The sequence below is a fragment of the Desmodus rotundus genome, chromosome 2, assembly GCF_022682495.2.
Source record: "Desmodus rotundus isolate HL8 chromosome 2, HLdesRot8A.1, whole genome shotgun sequence".
In the NCBI taxonomy this organism is placed as follows: Eukaryota; Metazoa; Chordata; class Mammalia; order Chiroptera; family Phyllostomidae; genus Desmodus; species Desmodus rotundus.
Window position 1 is genome coordinate 147,125,100 of NC_071388.1, and position 20,955 is coordinate 147,146,054.

The following is a 20,955-nucleotide window of genomic DNA, read 5'->3' on the forward strand; positions in this document are numbered from 1 at the left end:
ATGGCTACGAAAATTGATTTTCGGGGAACCACAATGAAAGCATGTTATTTTCCTAAAGTATATGATCTACCTATTATTCAAGAATATTTTTATCTTTTTCTAGTAATGCAACCTCTAACAAATATAGCATTAACCTATTTTTACTTTAAAAGCATGAGTTTATTTATGCTAATGGACAGCAGGATGTTGAAAGCTTTATGCTTCTGGGGAAGTGGCAGGAGATAGGTGGGAGGAAGGAAGAAAAGAAAAAATTAGCAGTGTTGTGATATATAGTAGTTATGACTTATGTGGTAAAATAAAGGACAAATTTATCAAGCTCAAAAAGGTGAAAGCATTATTCTTGCTAGGCTTGTTTTTCTTTCTTTCTCTGGAGGCAGAATGAGAAAACCAGAATTACGCACATGCTATTTTCAGGGGGCTGGAACCATTTTTCAGAGTTCTCCCACTGATGCGCAGTTGAAGTTAATGTTTATTTGACAGAGACTCATCCACCATTCTGGCCTGCCCTGTTGTTTCTGGATCAAGAGACTGATCAACAGATCATGCTAGTAAAAACCAGAGTACCTCACAGGTGAATGATAGTACCCCACAGAGGGTCTGTTGTAGAGGACAGGTCAGCCCCACCCCCAATGTGGCATTCTCTCTTTTTAGAAGTGAAAAGCTAACTGGTTTTTAACTTGCCCTAGCACAGGGTTTCTGACTCTGGGAGGATCAAAAGAAGCATCCAGAGCACCCTGGCCACAGCCACAGCGACTCTGCAGCAGAGTCTGCGACATAGCAGCCACAGGAGAGACATCATGCAGCACTTACTGAAATAGTGGATGAGCTCAAGGTAAAGTGACTCCACTCCAGAAATGATTGAGATCTGAATTTGGGGAGAACAGGGATGAAGCCAGAAAGAAAGCAGCACCAACGATGGGGAGTGAAAGAGAGGATAGGAGAGGGGGAGAAAAAAAACTGATAAGCTGTATTTCAGAGTCCTAACTGACAAATGCCAGGGCATGCTATTAGTGCCAGATATGGAACTGTTATCAGGGATTACATCCTCTCCCTCTGGAATTTATAAGTGATCTTTATTTTATTCTTAAGACTTCTCTATGGTACCTTATTGTTTGCAGTGAGTATGTATTTCTTTCATAATCAGAGAAACTGAAGCTACTTCAAAACTAAATTTTGAATCAGAACAGATATTAGGTTAAAGAGCATTTTTCTTTGGGGAACAACAGACCAGTAAATCGTTTCCTTACTCCCTGGAGAGAATTCAGTGGTCCTTTTGCCAGCAATCCCTTGACTACAAATGGACCCACCTAAATCTACTGGTAACCAAAGATCGCTGACACCATTTGGTACTCCAGGGCCTGTGCAGACCCTAGAAGTATGTCACATCTGAGACTTTTTGATGTCTCAGTACCAGTTATTTCCATTCTCAGTACCAAGAATTTCCATTCTTGACTCTCTGGTATCCTTAGCTATTGCTGCATCATGAATCAGTTCTCTCTTTCTCTCTCTCTCTCTCTCTCTCTCTTTCTCTCTCTCTCTCTCTCTCTCTCTCTTCCTCCTCCTCCTCCTCCTTCCCAGTTCTTTTTACTAGGCCCTCTGAAACTTCTGTGCCATCATACATTAAATCCTCTACTTCATTAAACTTCTGAACACTACTATGTGGTTCTGAATAAAATTGGAAGGATGTTCATACTCCAATGCCCATGTGCCAAGAGATCGGGAAATGGTTTGGTCATTTTCCTCCTTGTTAACTGCTCCTTTCCTGTACAATCCTTCTTCCTTTGATATTTTCACTAGTTGGCTGTATCACTGTCTAGTTGTCCTTATCACTGGCCATGTGTGGGTTTCCAGGTCACTCTCAAACATTCATCAGGAATTCAGGTACATGAGTCACAGCCACAAAAGAGCTGTTGTCCAAAACAACTCCTTCCACCTTCATAGACAACTTCAGCATCTGCCTGAGTGCCCTCCCCACCTGCAAATCTCAGTTCCATGACTTCCTCCATTCCAGTGAGCTGCCACCTCCTCCAGGACTCTGTTCTCATCAAGAACAATTCCAGGTCTGAAATCTTTAGTTAGAGGCATTGATCCTTTAGTATAGCCCTCATTACAAGGCTTTGTTAATTAGTATACTTGTTTCTCTCCCCCCCGCCCCAGACAGAAACTGTGATTTATTTACCTTGGCACTTCCAATAGCAACTAAAGTATACAGGACATAGTATATACCTAATAAACATTTGATTCATAAATGAATTACACAACTATAGAAACTGGTACCATAGTATGCTTTCGACTGAAACCTCATTGCCAATCAGCATTCCTTTTATGAATTCTGGGTCAATGCTTCTCAATTACTCATAGTGGTGTTCTAAAACCTGTTTACTATGTTAATCTCTACACCAGCTTCTATTTCTTTACTTTTATCAGACTAAAAGATACCCTCCTTAATATCTTGCCCTTCAAATGAGGAGATGTCCTTCCGGCTGTACAAGACTTATCCCTCCCCTGGGCTCCAGGTCCTATTCCCCAATTCCATCTTCTCTATGTCCTTACTCCATAGTCCACCCCTCTCCACTGTGTACCTTCAGCCTTTTGGTCTTTGCTGCTTCCTTTTCCTTGCATGAAAATATACACAAATCCCGCCTATTGACAAAAGTCTAAAATAACTTTCTTTAGACCCCTAAAAATGTAGCAACACACCCTTCATTGTTCCCTTTTCAGTCAAGCATCTTATAATACTTACTGTTCTCCAATTTGACATCTTCTATTTTACTCCTTACCCATGGTACTCCAACATCTGCCTTTCACTTCAAATTCACTACTCTCACCAATGACATCCAAAGGATTAAACCAAAGGGTCCTTTTTAATTCTTATTTTACATAATATGTTCATGTATTTGATTCTATTAACCCTTATTTGTAGTCTTAAGACATTACTAACTTTGACATTCATTTGTTCAACAAATATTTATTGAGCGTATGCTTTAAACCAGATACTGTACTATGTACTTGATATATGGTGTTTAAAGAGAAATTATGGCTATGTGTCATCATTGAGCTGGTACTTTCTAGAAAGAGAGAGAAATGAAAAAAAAAAAACAACCCCAGAATATTACACTTTAAGTTCTAAGAAGGAAATAAGTATGGTTTTGATTTAGAAAAATGTGGGTAGGACTATTAGAAGGCATATTTTTTTAATGACATTTGGATGAAAACTTGAATGAGTGACACAACCATGGGAAGAAAGGCAGGGAGACTTCCCACTGGCAGAAATAAGAATTTTAGGTGTGATAGCACTTAGTGGGAAAGACCTTGCACATGTTCAGAGCTGTGAAAAAGCCAAAGCAGCTGGAGCAGGTAGTGTAAGTTAAGATTGGAGGTGAGATCAACAAGCTAGATATGGACTAGATATTAGGCAAGGATTTAGTTCTAGAACCAAGGAAAAGCTACAAAAGTGTTTAAAGCAAAGAGTGACATGATCTTGCTGATATTTTTAAAAGATAGCTCTGGCTATTGAATGACGAATGGATAGTAGAGGACCAAAGAAGAAAGAGGGAGACCAGATAGAAGAATAAGGAAAAAACGATCAGCTGGACTCCGGAAATGAAGTGAGATTGCTTCTCGGCCTTTAGGCTAAGATCAATCATAGGAAACGAAGTTTTCAAAGTGGAGATGTGCTTTTTGAGTGGAGTCACATGTGCATTGAGGGACTGGATATGAAGGTGAAGGAAAACGGAACTGAGGATGATGCCTAGGTTTTTGCTAGAGCAACTGGTTGCACGATGGTACCAATAACTGAGATAGGAGATTGGAAAAATAACAGGTTTGGAAAAGAATGACAAACAGGAGCTCAGTATTGAACCTTAAACAGTTGAGATAACTGTAAGACCTTTAAGTGAGGATTTCATATAAGCATGTGAAGGTATAGATGGTGGCTCAAGGGAGGATTCAGAGCTGGAGGTTTAAATACAGGAGACATCCACTTAAATAGTATTTGATGTTACAGGACTGAATGAGGTCTCTAGGGTGAGAATGTAAATAGAGAGCGAGAGAGGCCATCCGATTGCATGCTTATCTGCCTTTTGCATATTTTTCTCCACTAGAATAACTTTATTTTCCTCTTCCACTTGCCAATTTTACTCTAGTTGTAACCCAGAACAAAAGCCATCTCCTCCTTGAATCTTCTTCTGAAGCATCCAGCAAAAATGTTAGCTCCATCTTTGTCATACCAATGGCCTTTGATCAGGGTTTATTACTTTCCATTCTTCGTTCTTTCTTGTATTCCTTGTTTTCTCTTCATGAGGCTCTGCCAGTGGATGGTTACTGATACTTTTGGGCATTTGCTATATGCCTGGCAAGCTCTCCTCTGACTTGCTGGCCAAAATCCTCCTGTCCATCTTTTAAGACTCAATTTTAGCATAGCTTTCTCAGCCTTCCTCCTCCCCCTTTCCTCCAAACATAGCTAGGTATTCCTTCTAAGTCATTATTATGTATTCTTAGCATAGCACTTTTCATATTGATCTGCATTATTCATCTTTGTATCTCTAGTACCTTGTATCATATCTGACACAATAGGGCTTAATTGATCATTGTTAGCTGAGTGGAAGCTTCTTCTGGTCTCTGGTTTGAGAATAACTAAGTTGTGGATGGGAACCAGGCCAGCAATTTTATTTGCAGGATCATAAAGTCTGAACTAAACACTTCCCTAAGGACAGTTCCATTCACTTTTTGTCAATTAATAGGAACAGGAAGTATGTGTCAAGAATTATTGGCTTTGCAAGCCTCCAAGTTAAGACTAAGTGTATTTAACTAGCCCTTTGGGACATTTGTTAAAACAGATTTTAAACACATTGTTTTTGTTTTTGTTTTTTTTAGAATTCTTGAATGATCCTTGATAGGGGGATCAGAAAGTTAGTGCAGGTGATAAGAGTTGAATTTAAAGCTTCTCTCTTGACTTCCAGCTAAGGTTTCTAGGGAAAGCTTGCTTTTCTGAAAACTGATACAGGCTCTCATTATCCCACATCCTCTCCTATTATCTCTGATTGGTATTGAATGTTCCTCTTTCATATTTCCACATTTTGCTCATTTTGGCAAAGTAAAGACAGTAAAAGTATAAATAAACCAAAGAAACTCTTCCCTATATAGATTTATGAGCCAAAATAATGCTATGCTATCTTTTCACAGGTTTAAGATTACTTTTATATCCCATCTTACTTTTGTAATCTTTCAAACAATTTGTTTCTCATTAAAAACACCACTGTTAAACATGATGTGTATGGAATTGGAGTATATCAGAGTTTAATTTTTAAAACTTGGACTAATATTACACAACCATTAAGTTATATATTTTATTCCTTCAGCCTAAGAATTATTATAACTCAGCATGCCATAAAAAATTTGTTTACACAGAGAAAGCAGAAAGTTAGTACTAAAACACTATTAGAAGGACAGTTTGGTCTATGATTTCAAGAAATCTGTATAATACTGAATCTTTGAACAAATAGACTTTTGTACCTTGCTCCCAGGTCATTATGTCAATGGCTCTAGTGACTTACTTAGGAGGAAGTCATAATTCTTAGCCAGATAAACAAAATATGTTAAATATGAAGTTCAAAATACCCAGTTCCTTTCCTCATACATCACTGAGATAAAGCAACTTTTAATTTTTTCTGGATTCTAATTCACTTGGCTAATTTTCTTTTTACATCTTAAAGATTTCCTTTCTACTTTTGACCTGGAATATATACCCCCACAAAAAAAGTGATGTTATTACATATAGAAACATAACAGAACCTCTTGATAGAATAGTATTTAACTCTAAATTTTTCTGTTTGTTTGATTTAGATCACATAAAATCACCACGAATTGAAGTATGACTTTTCTTTCCATACAATCATTTGGCAATCACCCATTTCTATATGTAATTTTCTCATACATTTCTGTGAACTTTGGGAAAGTAATACACTTGCCTATACAGTTGTATTTATTTCCATCTAGTATCTCACCTTGTAGATGACAGGTGCAAGATACACGTTTGCCAAACTAACATAGTGAAGAACAATATGGAAAACAACATTTCACACAATACTTTTCCTATATCAACTCATATAAATCCCAAACTACTGATAAAGCATCCAGAAAGACAATAATGATAGGTCATAGACCATCAGTGGTCCAATTTACTTAGTCATGTGGGTGTGGAGGTGCATTTAATCCTAACAGAGCATTGGGACATGGTACTTCTCTAAGTCAAATTGTCCATGGAGGTTAGATTGTGCTAAAGATGGACATAGTCACTTTTATCCTCAAAACCTCTCACCCAATGTTATCTCTTCTATAATTTATGGTTTAGATAACTCTGTGAGCTTTACCCAGGACTTTCTGAAGCTTCTGAAGAAATTTGGTTCCAGGAGAATTACATAGCAGGGCATTCTTTAAGTGTGAGGATAGGAAAACTCTCTATATCAGTAAGAAATCAAAGTTAGGTCTTTTGTTTTCAAAAGAGAAACTCAATTTTGCCGCTGCCCTGCCTGGTTATTTGAACTGAATGTATCTCCATTCAGTCAACAATCCAAACTACTTGCATTTTAGCTGTTAATCAGTATCTTAAACTTGAACACTTTTGCCACCAATTTAAAAAGCACATCAACCACTGGCGAGAGGGTAAATTGTCACACTCTTTTGAAAGAATAAATAAGAAAATAACTAGCATTAAGGGACCTCTGGGACAACATCAATTATAGCAATATCTACATCATAGGGTTATCAGGAGGAAAAGAGAGAAAGCAAGGGATTGAGAACTGACTTGAAGAAATGACTAAAATCTTCCCTAACCTGGTAAAGGAAAAAGACACAAATGTCCAGGAAGCACAGAAAGTCCTGAACAAGATGAGCCCAAAGAAGCCCACATCAAGACACATCATAATTAAAATGCCAAAGATTAAAGACAAAAAGAGAATCTTAAAAGCAGAAAGAGAAAAGCAGTTAGTTATCTACAAGGGAACTCCCATAAGTCTGTCAGTTGATTTCTCAACAAAACATTTCTGGTCAGAAAGGAGTGGCAAGAAATATTCAAAGTGATAACCAAGGACCTACAACCAAGACTGTTTTACCCAGCAAAGCTATCATTTACAATTAAAGGACAGATAAAGGGCTTCCCAGACAAGAAAAAGCTAAAGGAATTCATTACCACCAAAACAACATTACAAGACATGTTAAAGGGTCTTCTTTAAGAAGAAGATCAAAAATACGAACAATAAAATGGCAATAAGTATATATCTATTAACAATCACTTTAAATATAAGTGGATTAAATGCTCCAATCAAAAGAAATAGAGTGGCTGGAAGGAAAAGCAAACAAGACACTTATATATGCTGTCTATAAGAGACTCACTTCATATCTAAGGATACATATAAAGTAAAAGTAAAGGGATGAAAAAAATATATTTCATAAAAATACAAACAAAAAAACCTGAAGTACAGCAATACTTATACCAGACAAAGTAGACTTTAAAACAAATGCTATAACAAAGAAGGAAACAAAGAAGGACATAGATACACAATTCCACTTCTGGGCATTGATGAGAAAAAATGAAAACACTAAATCAAAATGACATATGCATGCATATGTTCATTGCAGCATTATTTACAATAGCCAAGATATGGAAGCAACCTAAGCATCCATCAATAGATGAATGGATAAAAAAGAAACGGTGCACACAATTTACAATAGCCAAGTGCTGGAAGCAGCTTAGGTGCCCACCGGTAAATGAGTGGATCAGTAAACTATGGCACATTTACACAATGGACTACGCAGCAGAAAGAAAGAAGGAGCTCCTACCCTTTGCAAAAGTATGGATGGAACTGGAGAGCATTATGCTAAGTGAAATAAGCCAGTACTTGCCAGTATTTGTTTGTTCATTTATTGATGATAGTCATTCTTATAGGTGTGAGGGGGTATTTCATTGTGGTTTTAATTTGCATTTCTCTGATGATTAGTGACATTGTGCATCTTCTCATATGTCTATTGGCCATCTGGTGTGTCATCTTTGGAGAAGTATCTATGCATGTCCTTTGCCCATTTTTTAAATGGACTGCTTGTTTTTTGAGTTTTATAAGTTCTTTATAAATTTTGGATATTAGCCCCTTATCAGATGTATCAATAAATATGTTCTCCCATTCAGTGGGTTGTCTTTTTATTTTGTTGATGATTTCCTTTGCTGTGCAAAAATTTTTTAGTTTGATGTTGGTCCCATTTGTTTATTTTTTTCTTTTGTTTCCCTTTCCCGCGGAGATATATCAGATAAAATAGTGCTATGAGCAATGTCTGAGAATTTACTACCTATATTTACTTCTAGGGTTTTTATGGTTTCAAGTCTAACATTTATGTCTTTAATCCATTTTGAATTTATTCTTGTGTGTGGTGTAAGAAGGTGGTCTAGTGTCATTTTTCTGCACATATATGTCCAATTGTTGGGAATGCAGATTTGTGCAGCCACTGTGGAAAGCAGTATGGAAATACCTCAAACAATTAAAAAGGGAATGGCCTTATGGACCAGTGATTCCACTTGTGGGAATTTATCTGAAGAAACACAAAACACTAATTTGAAAGGACATAAGCATCACTATATTCATTGCAGCATTATTTACAATTGGTAAGATGTGGAAGCAACCCAAGTGTCCATCAGTAGATGAGTGGATAAAATGACTATGGGGCATTTGTAATGTAATACTTCTCAGCCATAAAAAAAAAAAAAAGAAAGAAAATTTTACCCTTTGTGACAGCATGCATGGACCTGGAGAACATTATGCTAAGTGAAATGAGCCAGTCAGAGAAAGGCAAATAGCACATAATTTCACTCATTTGCAGAATCTAATGAACAAACCGAACTAACAAGCAAAATAGAGACAGACTCATAGACACAGAGTATAGGTTGACAGCTCTTGTGGGCACGATGGGGGCTGTGACGGGGTGGAGTGATCAAAAAGAAAAAAGGAGTCATGGACATGGATGACACTGTGGTGATTGTGGGGCAGTGAGGCAGGTATAAGGGGGTTAAATGGTAATGGAAAAAAATACAATAAAAAAGAAAATTATTATGCTAAAAAATAAATTTAGTAAAAAAAGAATCAGAAAAGAAAAGAGGTGAAGGGATTAAGAAGTATAAACTGGTAGTTACAAAACAGTCACGAAGACGTAAAGTACAGCACAGGGAATATAGTCAGTAACCCTGTAATAATGATGTATGGTGTCAGACGGGCAGCAGTTTGCTCCGGATGATCACTCTGCAGGCATATATGTGTAATCACTGGATTGGACCCCTGAAACTAATGTAATACTTTATGTCTACTGTCACTAAAAAATAAATATTATTTAAAAAACTAGCAAAAGAAGTAAGAACTAAATAAAATTTGAGAATAAGCGGGACATATGGAAAGATTTATATACAGGTATGCCCATTATAGCTTTAAAATGGTAAAAAAAATTAGAAATAAAAGAACACCCCCAAATAAGAAGCTGTTTAAATGCAATATTTCACATAATGAAACACTATGCAAACTATGTGTAAGCACTATGTGGTAGGAAAACAGGGGAAGATATAAGTGATATATTGATACATGGAAAAATTAGGTTAAAAATAATGTATGCAGTATGATTCTATTCAATAGTTAAGCCAAAGTCCCTGTGCCACAAAAAAAAAAAAAAAAAAATATATATATATATATATATATATATAAGGACATTGTTAATAATTTCCTTTGGGTAGTGAGTTAAGATTTTGAGTGATTTTTATGGTATTTTGTTGCTCATTTGTATTTTCCAAACTGTCCACAATGAACATAGGACACTTTATAATTACAAAAGTATGCTTTTTAAAAGTCTGGTCAAGAAAAATCAATATTCAGAAGGGACATCTAAGGGACATGAATATTATTCCTTCCTGAAGGTTCTAAACTCTATTCCTGTATCTAGTCAGATGACAAGAACACTGTATATCCTTTTATATAACATTTTCACTTTTTATCACCTCGCACGTGGAATCACTTTCACTTTCTATAGAAAAGTTTCACAGAACTATGATTTAACTTCATGCCAAAAGCCTTTTAAAGGTTAATGCAATATCGTATGAGGGTTGATTTAGATTCCTGTAAAATTTCTACTGAAAATGCTATCCACTGGGTGGTTTGCCTCCCTTCCCCCAGTACATGCTGCCAGCTCCCAATGTGCTGGGATGTTGTCTATTATTAGCAAATAAGAGCTAAATGCTTCCTTTTAACTTTAACCATGTTCAATTACAGCACCCCTTTTTAGTCTTGGTTTGCTGACAACCATATTCTCATCCTCTTAATTTTTTGTGTCTCACTCTCTTACTGATTTCCTATTTTAATGATTCTTAATAGGAAACAGATGGCACACTCAAAAGTAGGATAAATCCAGAAGAATGTAATAAGGGGACAATGACACAGGAGGGTTAAAATGCAGGGTAATCACAGGGGTCATTTAGTAGTCTGGCTGCTTCACAGCCACAGACCAGAGTCAGAGGAGGTGGTGTGGGGAGGGCCACCTGACAGGAGCTGAGACCTTTACTGGAGGACACAGCTAGTCAGCACAACTCTGCAGGGCAAGCAGTTGGGGAAACAATTCACTTGACCTCACTGTCCCCCCTCATTCTCATCTCCAATGTTCCACTTTGACTGAGCCCAACCAGGAGCCAGAGGGTAAGGGAACGATGTAGGACAACTGCCTGGTCACAGAGCACAGTGGAGAGTAGATATGATCCAAGGAGAGGATACATACCCAGCATGATGGTACTAATACCTTTTATTATAAATTATTTGGAGGTAGCTAATGTCTATATGCATAAGTAAATAATATGAATCTCTTTTAGGTGGTGTTTAATTTGGTCACTGATGTGAGCATTTTTTCATAACAGAACTGCCTACTCAAATGGGTAATAGCTATTTCATGCTGTGATGTTGCCTTAGATCCTTAGAACATGATGAGCCAAGAAATGGGATAAACACATTAGTTATCTTCCTCTTAATTAAAATGCCAGGTGGATTAAAAAGTAACTATTATGTCTTCTTTAGGAGTAAGGTCTATTTTCAGCAGGCACATTGAAATATTACATAATGATCATGTCATATGTTGATATTACTAAAATGAATTTGTCTGTAATCTTGTTTAATTTCTCTCTTTTCACTATTCATTATGAAGGGAGTATATATACTGAGGACATTGTATTTTACAGCCTGAAATGTCAGGAAGAGTGAAAAGTGAAAAGTAATCAAACCTCAGAGTCATTCAATCATGACTTCTTAGAGCTGCAGTGATTTTAGCAATTATTCAATCCAAACACCTCATCTTACAATTGAGGAGGCAAAATCTCACAGAGCCTACATAACTTGCTCAAGGTCACACACCTCATTAGGGCCTCCTATTTTGACACATTTTCTTCTATACCTCAACAACAATGAATAGTTATATACTACTTGTTCGTTAAATTCATTCATTCAACCAATTATATTTACTGAGGACCTTGTGCCAGGTACTGGAGGTAAAACAACTAAGAAAACAGACATAGCCCCCTTTTTTGTGGGGCCAATACTCTGGAAAAGGAAGAGAAGGCAGTCAACAGACTCATGTCAGGGGGATGATGAATGCTAAGAAAAAAAAATAAGCTGGGTAAACAGCAAAGTAGCAGGGGAGGAGCATGCTATTTTAAGTTTAGTAATCAAGGTTGAGTGGGGCTCTAAATGAGATAAGGAGATAAGAGAGTGAGTTATGGGGCTTTGGGAGAGAATTCCAGGCAGAGGAAACAGCCAGTGCAAAAGACTAAGGAGGCATGTGCTAGGGTGTTCAAGGACAAGGAAGTAGGCTGGCATGGCTGGTGCAGGATGAATGAGGGAAAAGTGGTAGAACATAAGATCCACTGAGTGTAGTGCGGGAGTGACATATCTGACATGACTTTTAAAAACATGACTGCGACTCTTGTGTGGAAAATACACTCGAGGGGAAGGATGGGAGTGGAAAAGGAGGAGGCAGAGAAATTAATTAGAAGATTAAGAGGTTATTAAAATACCCATCTTTCACCATATACAATGCATACCTTTTTGCCCAAGTTTTCGAAGGACAAATAAGGATGCACATTATACATGGGTGTAATGATTACATACCATGGGTATAATAATCCCACATATAATGCACACATAAATGAGGGTGTGCATTACACACAGCAAAATATGGTAGTTCTGATTTGAAAGGTAGAGCCTTCTATTCATGACAATGGGTGAAGTCATGGGTATGGGGTTTGTAGGGGCAGGGTGAGAATAAGAATCAAAGGTAATGCCAAGGCTTTTGGCCTGAGCACTGGGAGAATAGGTTTCCATCTGTTGAGAAAAGAAATAGTGGGGAAGAAACAGGTTTGGAAGGAAAAAGAAAAATAGATTTAAGGCAGTGGGATGTGTGAGTTTGGAGTCCAAGAGAGAAGTCTAGACCAGAGATATTCATTGGTATTAGTCAGAATATAAATGGCATATAAGTTATATTGGATTGATTGAGGTCATCTAGAAAGTATACATACTTAGAAGACTGAGCATCCAGGCCACTCCCAGACTTAGAATGATGAGAAGGATCCATCCAAGTTTATTAAAAAAGAGAAACCAGTGAGACAAAAGAACAAAAAGAGTTGACTTTGTAGAAGCCAAATATCAAGTTTTCCAAGGAGGGGGCAAGTTTTCCAGTACGGTAAGGCCTGAGAAGTGATCCCTAGAATTAGTAACATAGAGGGCAACGGAAGCCTTGGCAAGCACAGCTTTGCTGAGTGGAGGGATAATATGGGTCAAGAGATAATGGACAGAAAGAAGTGAGCTATAGAATGGTGCGAGAGGGGTATGGGGTGAAGGGATTTTTTTAAAAAATAGAAGTCATAATGGTACATTTGTAGGTTAGTACGGAAGATTTGTAGGAAAGATCTGGAAGAAAAGAGAGAAATGGTGAAGGGAGAGAGATTGGGATTAACTTGAATAGCTGAGAGGGAATAGGATACAGTGTGTAAATGAAGGGGCTGGCCGTAGATAGGAGCTCAGATACCTAATTCACACATTGTAAAAGGAGGGAGGGTAGGTCATGGGTACAGTTTCTGATAGGTTGGTAGATGTGATATTGGAAGCCTACAGAAATTCTCTTCTTGTGAAGTAAGATGTTGATAGGTTTAAAAAATCACATCAAAATCATTAATATTTTCTTCAGTCTATTTAATAAAAGAACAGCACTAAGGAGGCAATCAAGGTGTTTTTAATCCATTCATAACACACATCTTATAACGGACACTTCAGTTGTGATCAAACTATAATAATCCAGTTTCTTATAGTGTTTACTCATAGTGGTTCATTAACCCAAGGAGAGAAATCCTGAGAGAATATTAAGACGAGTAAGGAAACAAACACGGTGAAACTGTGTATACCTATAGAACATGAAAGAAATACTCCTAATAAGTAGACTACTAAAGAGTTATAATTATTAATTACCTACCTATGTAATGGTCCTGAGTAAAGTAGGGCAGGACTAAAGCCATGAAAATGACCCTAAAGCAAATAGTTTGAAACCAAGATCTCTCCAAATTGATTAATCATAAAAATTAACAGCAATCATAATGATGGGCTGCACTGCAGTGTTTAAAATCATGACCTATGGATTTAGCCTTCCTGGGTTCAAGACCTAACTATACCTCTTAATGGCTATATGACTTTAGGGAAATTACGTATGCTCTTTATATCTCCATTCCTTCATTTATAAAATGACCATATTAATACAGACCCCTTAGAGCAATTAAGAAGATAAAATGAACATACAACGGTGACTTGCATATAGCAAGCACTCTGTTAAATTAAATTACCATAAATAACCAAGACCTAGCCAGAAAATATAGCCCAAGATTGACACCTGAAGTTAATTTTTAAGACTTTTCTTTTAAAGGTATTTATTGGGAAACATACTACAGGAAAATAAACATACCTAGCTCTTGATCACCCTGGGATTTTTCCCCCTGCATTTGACTTTTTCACCAAAAATAAATAAATAAAAACAAAATAAAAAACTGTGTCCTGACAAACAGTAGGAATATTCCATCATCAGTTTTTCTACTTTTTAAAAACAAGTTCTAATGGAAATTTCACTTTTAAAAGACAGTTGAAACCAGAAAAGTGAGCTCCTTGGACTACCATCTGCCTTTCTGCCACCTATTGACTCATATACTGAGAGCTGACTCTCCAGTCAGTCTCATATTAGAAGGTTAGAATCAGTTAATTAATAAGGTTATTTAACATCCATTTCCAGATTTTAACAGCAAAACAAGAAACATTATATATATTTTAAAATTATATGACCTTTTGAATAATTAAACTTCCCATATTGTACTAATTTCTTGACTCCTACGATATTATTCAGAGTACTGATATTAAATATTCAGAAAAATAAAGTCTGAAACCCCTGATTGTTTTGGAATCATTTATACATAAAATATACTTTATCTTCTGCTTTGGACCATTAAAAAATCTGAGAGTTAATTTCCCCATTGGGTGTTATAGCTGCCATGTTTAGGGCATTTCATCAGATTCTCAAGTAAAAAGACCAGTAATGAAAAGAAAACCACTCTGTCAAACTGTGACTGCAAGGCCACATTTCCAGGAGTTAGTAATTGAGAGAACCTCAAAACCGAGGGTAGGAAGTACTGATAATTTAACAGACGGGTCCTCAGCCAGATGGCCATACTCTGCTCTAGTGGCAGGTGGTTCCTCTGCAAGGAGGATGATTACAAGTGAGAGATTGGGTGGGTGGATGGTAGAACAAAGGTCGAACTGCTCAGAGAGGTTCAAATACATGTTTTCAGAGCCCAAGCACTCTGTGAGAGTTCTTATATTCTATATTCTCCATTTTATGAAAGTGTAAAAAGGTGCTTTAAGCCAATTTTAGATCATCTGTATGTCTCTGAACTAGTGAATACTGCCACAGAGTTTTTGTTTGTGTTTACAATTCAGTTACTCCCCAGTGATATAAAAGGTCTGTGTGGAAAAAGTCCAGCCATTGTTAATTTAAAGAGAATGGTTTGCACAACATCGATGTAACCTGGCAGCCAAGGAGAGTGGACTGGAATGCACATGTGTGAACAATGATGACTTCACTATACTAGTCAGTGGGGGTGGTAGATGCCCTTGAGTGAGCATGTGTACTGTGTGGCCATCGCATTCCAAATGACTGAGTGAGCAGAGCAACAAATCTGCATCAAATTTTGTGTTAAGCTTGAACTTTCCTCTGTGGAAACTATTCGGATGATTCAGAAGGCTTTCAGGGATGTTGTAATGAGTGCAGTGTAAATAAAAGTGTGGCAAAAATGCTTCAAAGATGGTTGAGAATCTGTTAAAAGTGATCCATGTTTTGGAAGGCCGGCAACAACAAAGACTGGCCACTGACACTGCCAGAACTAGAAGGTGATCTGGGGATTCCAAATACTGTTGTGTGTGAGATTTTGATGCAGGATCTTGCACGAAATGTGTGGTGGCAAAATTCAGTCCACAGCTTCTGCCACCAGAGCAGAAAGAACATTGTGCTGCAGTTCCTAGTGACTTGATTCAAACCACTACCAATCAGCCAGATTTCCTCAAGAAGTCATAATCAGAGGTGAATCACAGGTCTACAGCTATGACCTGGAAACAAAGGCCTGGTTGTCTCAATGGAAGTTGCCTGGTTCTCCACACCTGAAGAAGGTGTGGCAAAGTCGTAGCAAGATCAAGGCAATGTTAATTGTGTTTTTTGATTGGGAAGGTGTTGTCCATTATGCGTACGCTCCTCCAGGCCAAACAATTATTAAGGAGTACTACCTTAATGTTCTTCATTGGTTGAGAGATGCAATATAATGAAAATGTCCGGCTATGGGCAACTGGTGATTGGCAGCTTCATCATGACAATGCACCTGTTCATGCATCATGTCTCATGCCGAGTTTTTTGGTGAAACATCAAATCACCCAGGTTACTCAGCACCTGTACAGCCCAGATTTGGCTCCCTGTGACTTCTGGCTTTCCCTAAAACTAAAATCACCTTCAAAAGGAAAGAGATTTCAGACCATTGATGAGATTCAGGAGAAGATGATGGGGCAGCTGACAGTGACTGGAAGAACTGTGTGAGGTCCCAAGGTGCCTACTTTGAAGGGGACTGAGGTATCACTGTCATATGTACAATGTTTTTCGTATCATGTATCTTCAATAAATGTCTCTACTTTTCATATTACATGGCTGGATACCTCTGGACAGACCTTAGATATTTCATAGATGTAGTCATCCATACATATGTATCTATTTATGAGCACTTTTAGGAAAACGTACATATATGAACAGAGGAACTTTGTTACAGAGGGTTTTGAACAGTGGAAGAGATGCTGGGAGAACTGTGTGATGTCCCAAAGTGCCTAACTTGAAGGGGACTAAGGTGTCGTTGTCATATGTACAATGTGTCTTGTATCTTCTTCAATAAATGTTTCTATTTTTCATAGTACATGGCTGGATATTTTTTGGACACACCTTGTTGTGTTACATAAATTGACAGTATTTATATTTTGAGTCATTTCAGTCTAAATGGGGTCCAGTTAGATATCTCTCTGCCTGTCTCTGTTTATCTCTCTCGCTCTCTCTCTCTCACACACACTTACACTCACACTCACACCTTTACTCGAGGTTGAGAATGAGCAGCATGAAGGAAGGGAGTTGGAAGAAACACACCAGGGCCTGGACCAGAAGTTGTTATTTCTGATGTGCCTTCCTGCCAGGTGATGTTTTCAGGCAGTGCTCTGATTTTAAAGGTTCTTTCTCTCACTACCTGAATCCCCCAAAATCTGTATAATCTTCCCTCTGCAACAGGGGGGCATTCACTGGAAATGAAAGGCAATTAGTCACAGGCATTTGAAGGAAATTACAGGGGACAGTTTCATACCCTGCAGTTCCTGTGGTGCACAAACCCCCACAATAGCAATTAAAGGCCCAAACAAACAAACAAAAATTAGTAAAAACAGACTTGATGAACCTTAGTGGAGTCAGTGCAAAAAGTTTATACTCTAAGGCTGAAACTTTTATCAAATGTGGCAAAACTAATAACCTTTATTGGAATAAGAGCATTCACACTAGGAAGCTCACACCAGCATGGGCCAGTGTGAGCATAGATGCCAAAAGTACGGTTTGGTGATACAAGACCAGGAAATGAGAGAGGAGGAGGTCCAGGCATGAATGATTGAGCGCAAAGGCTCTATGCAAACCACCCCAAACTAAGGTCTTTATCAGTCCCCACTGAGAGGGGCAGGAGAGTCACACAGTAATTATTTGTGTGAGCGTGCAAACACAGATGTACACATCTGTATATACCATGTATATGTGCAGATATATTTAATTTATTGTATGCAGTTATGCTTACTTTAATTCAACCCATATTATATTTTTAGTTTTTCTCTGTTAACCCTTTTTTCTATTTATAAAGTTTGAAGCTAAAAGAAATTCTTCTGTATTAATATTAAGAGTGTCTACTGACCTAACCAAGAATTGCATATTATCTTTGTGGCAGAACAGGCAAACACTTCCCCTTAAAAAGATACCAGAAAAGGGGCAATTTCTATTTGAGTAAAGTGACCTATTGCAATTGCAAGAAGGACTGGGCATAATTTGTGTCATATTAAAGGCACTTGGGCATACTTATCAAACAAGTGAATAAATGAACTAATGAATAAACGATCATCCTATTGGGATCTTTAGTGACACCTTTGGGATTATATACATATAGGCTTGCTGTCAATATGTCTTACTAGGAGCTGACATACCTCTTCTATGAGGGAGTTATGTGGTGGGAGTAAGGTGGTGGGAGGGAAGAGAAGCGCTTCCTAAGACTAGATGGGTGGGTTTTATTCAAGGCCTAAAGTACTAGGAATGTCAGCCTTCTTTCTGCCAATGAATTTAGCAGCCTATGAGTCTCCTTTTGCTTCATACTTTCTCAGTCCCTTCAGTTCGAGCTGGCAATGCTTCTAATGAAATTTTGTTTTAATGGAAATTAGTGATTCTAATAAAATTCTCTCAAGAATCAAGTGAGCCATTGTGGACTTATAAGGACTCACTCCATTAGACAAATGCCACATCCGCAGGTATTTTTGAGGTAATCCCTTCTCTCTTTTGCTTCCTGTTAGGTGGCTGAGAAAAAACTGTCCTTAAACTTCCTAAAGGCCTTCTAGTTTTAGAAGATCTATGAGAAACACCCTTAATTTCCTGGAAGGGTCTTTTATGTGACTGACTACCCTGATCTTTTCATCTTTTTGAGGTTATAACGAAGTGTGTTATATTAGCACACAGAGCCTCTTCTCCATTGCATGCTGTCAGCAATAATCTTAACCCAAGAGCAGGTGTAGAAGGTAAAACAGAATACATTTGGGGCATGTTAGATTTGAAGCAGTGGAATATGTGAGTTTGCAGTTCAAGGGAGAAGTCTAGCCTGGAGATATTAACTGGTGTTACTCAGCATATTAATGGCATATAAACTATATTGGATGGATTGAGATCACCTAGAAAGTACACGCACTGCTAGAAATCCTGTTTAGCTCATCACATCTGAAGTTCATTACTTAGGAGCGTTTCCCTCCTAACTGCAGGACAGAATTTCCCTAGGCTTTCTGCCACCACATAACAGGGATCCTCCTGTCTCTAGTTTCCAATAATACGTTCGCTGATTTCTTCTGAGTCCTCGCCAGCCACATCTCTAACGTCTATATTTCAAGGTGTTCTAGCCTTCTTAAAAACATGCTCCTGAAAATTCTTCCCGCTTCTTCCCACTTCCCAATTCCAAAACTACTTTCATATATTTAGGTATTTGTTTCAACAGCATTTCATTTCTAGGTACCAAAATCCATATTAGTTTTTTTTTTAAATTGTTGTATAACAAATTACCACAAATTTAGTGGCTCCAACAACACTCACTTATTAGTTCAGAATCCTCTAAGTCAGAAGTCCACCACGGTGTAGCTGGGCTCTCTGTTCAGGACATCAAAAGGCTGAAATCAAGGTGTTAACAAAGCTGAGTTCTCACCCGGACCCTTCAGAGAACAATCTGCTTCCAAGCTCATTCTTGTGTTTGGCAGGATTCAGTTCCTTGCTGTTAGAGGACTGTAGGGTTATAGGCTCTCATTTCCTCTCTGGCTGTCAGCCAGCCAGGGTCACTCTCAACTCCTGGAGGCCACCCACATGGTAATTCCTTACCATGTGGCCTCCTCAATCTTTAAGCCAAGAACAGTGGTGGGGCATGTGCTTTTCATGTTTCAAACCTCTGACTGCCCCTCCTGTGAGCAGCCAGAGAGAACTCTTTGCTTTTAAAAGGCTCGTAATTGGGTGAAGCTCACCCAGGTAATCTCCTTTCCTCAAGGTTGTCTGTGCCATGGAACATAACCTAATCCATGCTATTATACCAGGTATGTACCTTACAGGAGCAGCACACCCCGGGACCATCTTAGAAGCCTGCCTATCACAGATGTTCTTCATTGGCCCTTTTATGTCCCAACAATCCTAAAGAAGCAGAGTTTAAAGTCTGGGAATTTGTTTTTTTATCATACTTCTGTGTTGACATTTTTTCCCCACCCATAGCTTTTTAGATCATTATATCATTAGATTAAGAAGCACTGGAAAAGAGACTTTATGATTCCATAATGAATCGCTCTCATAGGAACCCACAGATCCCACACTGAGAGAATGGCCTTGAACTGAACTGCGACGGTACTGTGGATTCTCTCCCAAGCACAGAGCTTCTTGAAATCTTCTGAGGAGCAGTCCTGTTCCAACCCTCCAGCCTGCATTCTGTCTATGATAGCCTACCCTCTTTTGTTTTAGGCTGTTTCCGCATTTCCCATATTATTGGCAGGATGAACATAACTCTGAGTATTTGCCAAGGCACCTGAAAACAAGGGGGAGCACCTAAGTGCCAAGGTTACGATTCTCTCTTTTTGTATTTATTGGTGTGATGTCACTTGAGCTAAGATATCACAAAATGATAGATTCTTCCCCAGAAATATCTCTGAGGTAAGGCATAGGTCACATGGCTGGCGAAGTTATTGTGACTTTCCTGATAATGTTTCCCATCCCTCAGTCACGTGGCGTGGGCGGTTTCAGTGCTGAATTAGGAGTTGGCTAAAATCGAAGAGAACTGTGACGTGCTGACCAAGGAAGGGCTAAGTCTCTTCTTCATGTGAGCCACAGTGGAAATCTCCATTCTGGGAGCAAGGCTGAAATGTCCCTTGCCTTGGACCCCCACAGAACTCCAGGCATCATGCAGCGACAAAACCTCCTAAAACACTGTGGTGCAGAGCAACTTTTATGTTATTCATGCCACCTGAAGAGCCACATCTAGTGAAAAGGTGGTTCTGGGGCCAATATTACATATCAAGCATTTTAAGATTCATCTAGCCCAGTAATTCTGTTTCTGACAATAGCTCCTAGGGATAATTTATAGAAAGGCATCATCTTTTGATTTTATCATGACAATAATTTCAAAAGCACAGAGATGCTTCTGAAATATTACCATTATCACCTAACAGCTTATGAATCAAAACTGTCCTTTAGTCTTGGATAAAACCATAAAAACTGTATCATGTTCATCTAGAGATTTAAAGCACAGAAAAAAAAGTGATCTAATAAGATAAAGGTAGATTTGAAAGGAGCTGGGCACTGACCAAGGTAAACTTTGGCACTGAATACAAATCAAAATGTTATTCCAACAAAAAGATAGTATTATTCCATAAAAGACAAATCACTGGGAAGAAGAAGTATGAGAAAGGTTTCTCTTGTTCAGAAAACCTAAGGTGAGGTTTTACACATAGTTTATCTCTATTTCTGCTCTCTTATGAGATGAGAAAGCCGGGCAGGTGAAACAGTAAACCGTGA

General features: G+C 38.1%; 1 protein-coding gene across 13 annotated transcripts in view; it reads right to left on the reverse strand.

Annotated features, from left to right (window-relative positions):
- CCDC148 (coiled-coil domain containing 148) overlaps positions 1-20,955 on the reverse strand; it is a 230,269-nt gene that overhangs the window by 48,677 nt on the left and 160,637 nt on the right. The window lies entirely within an intron of this gene.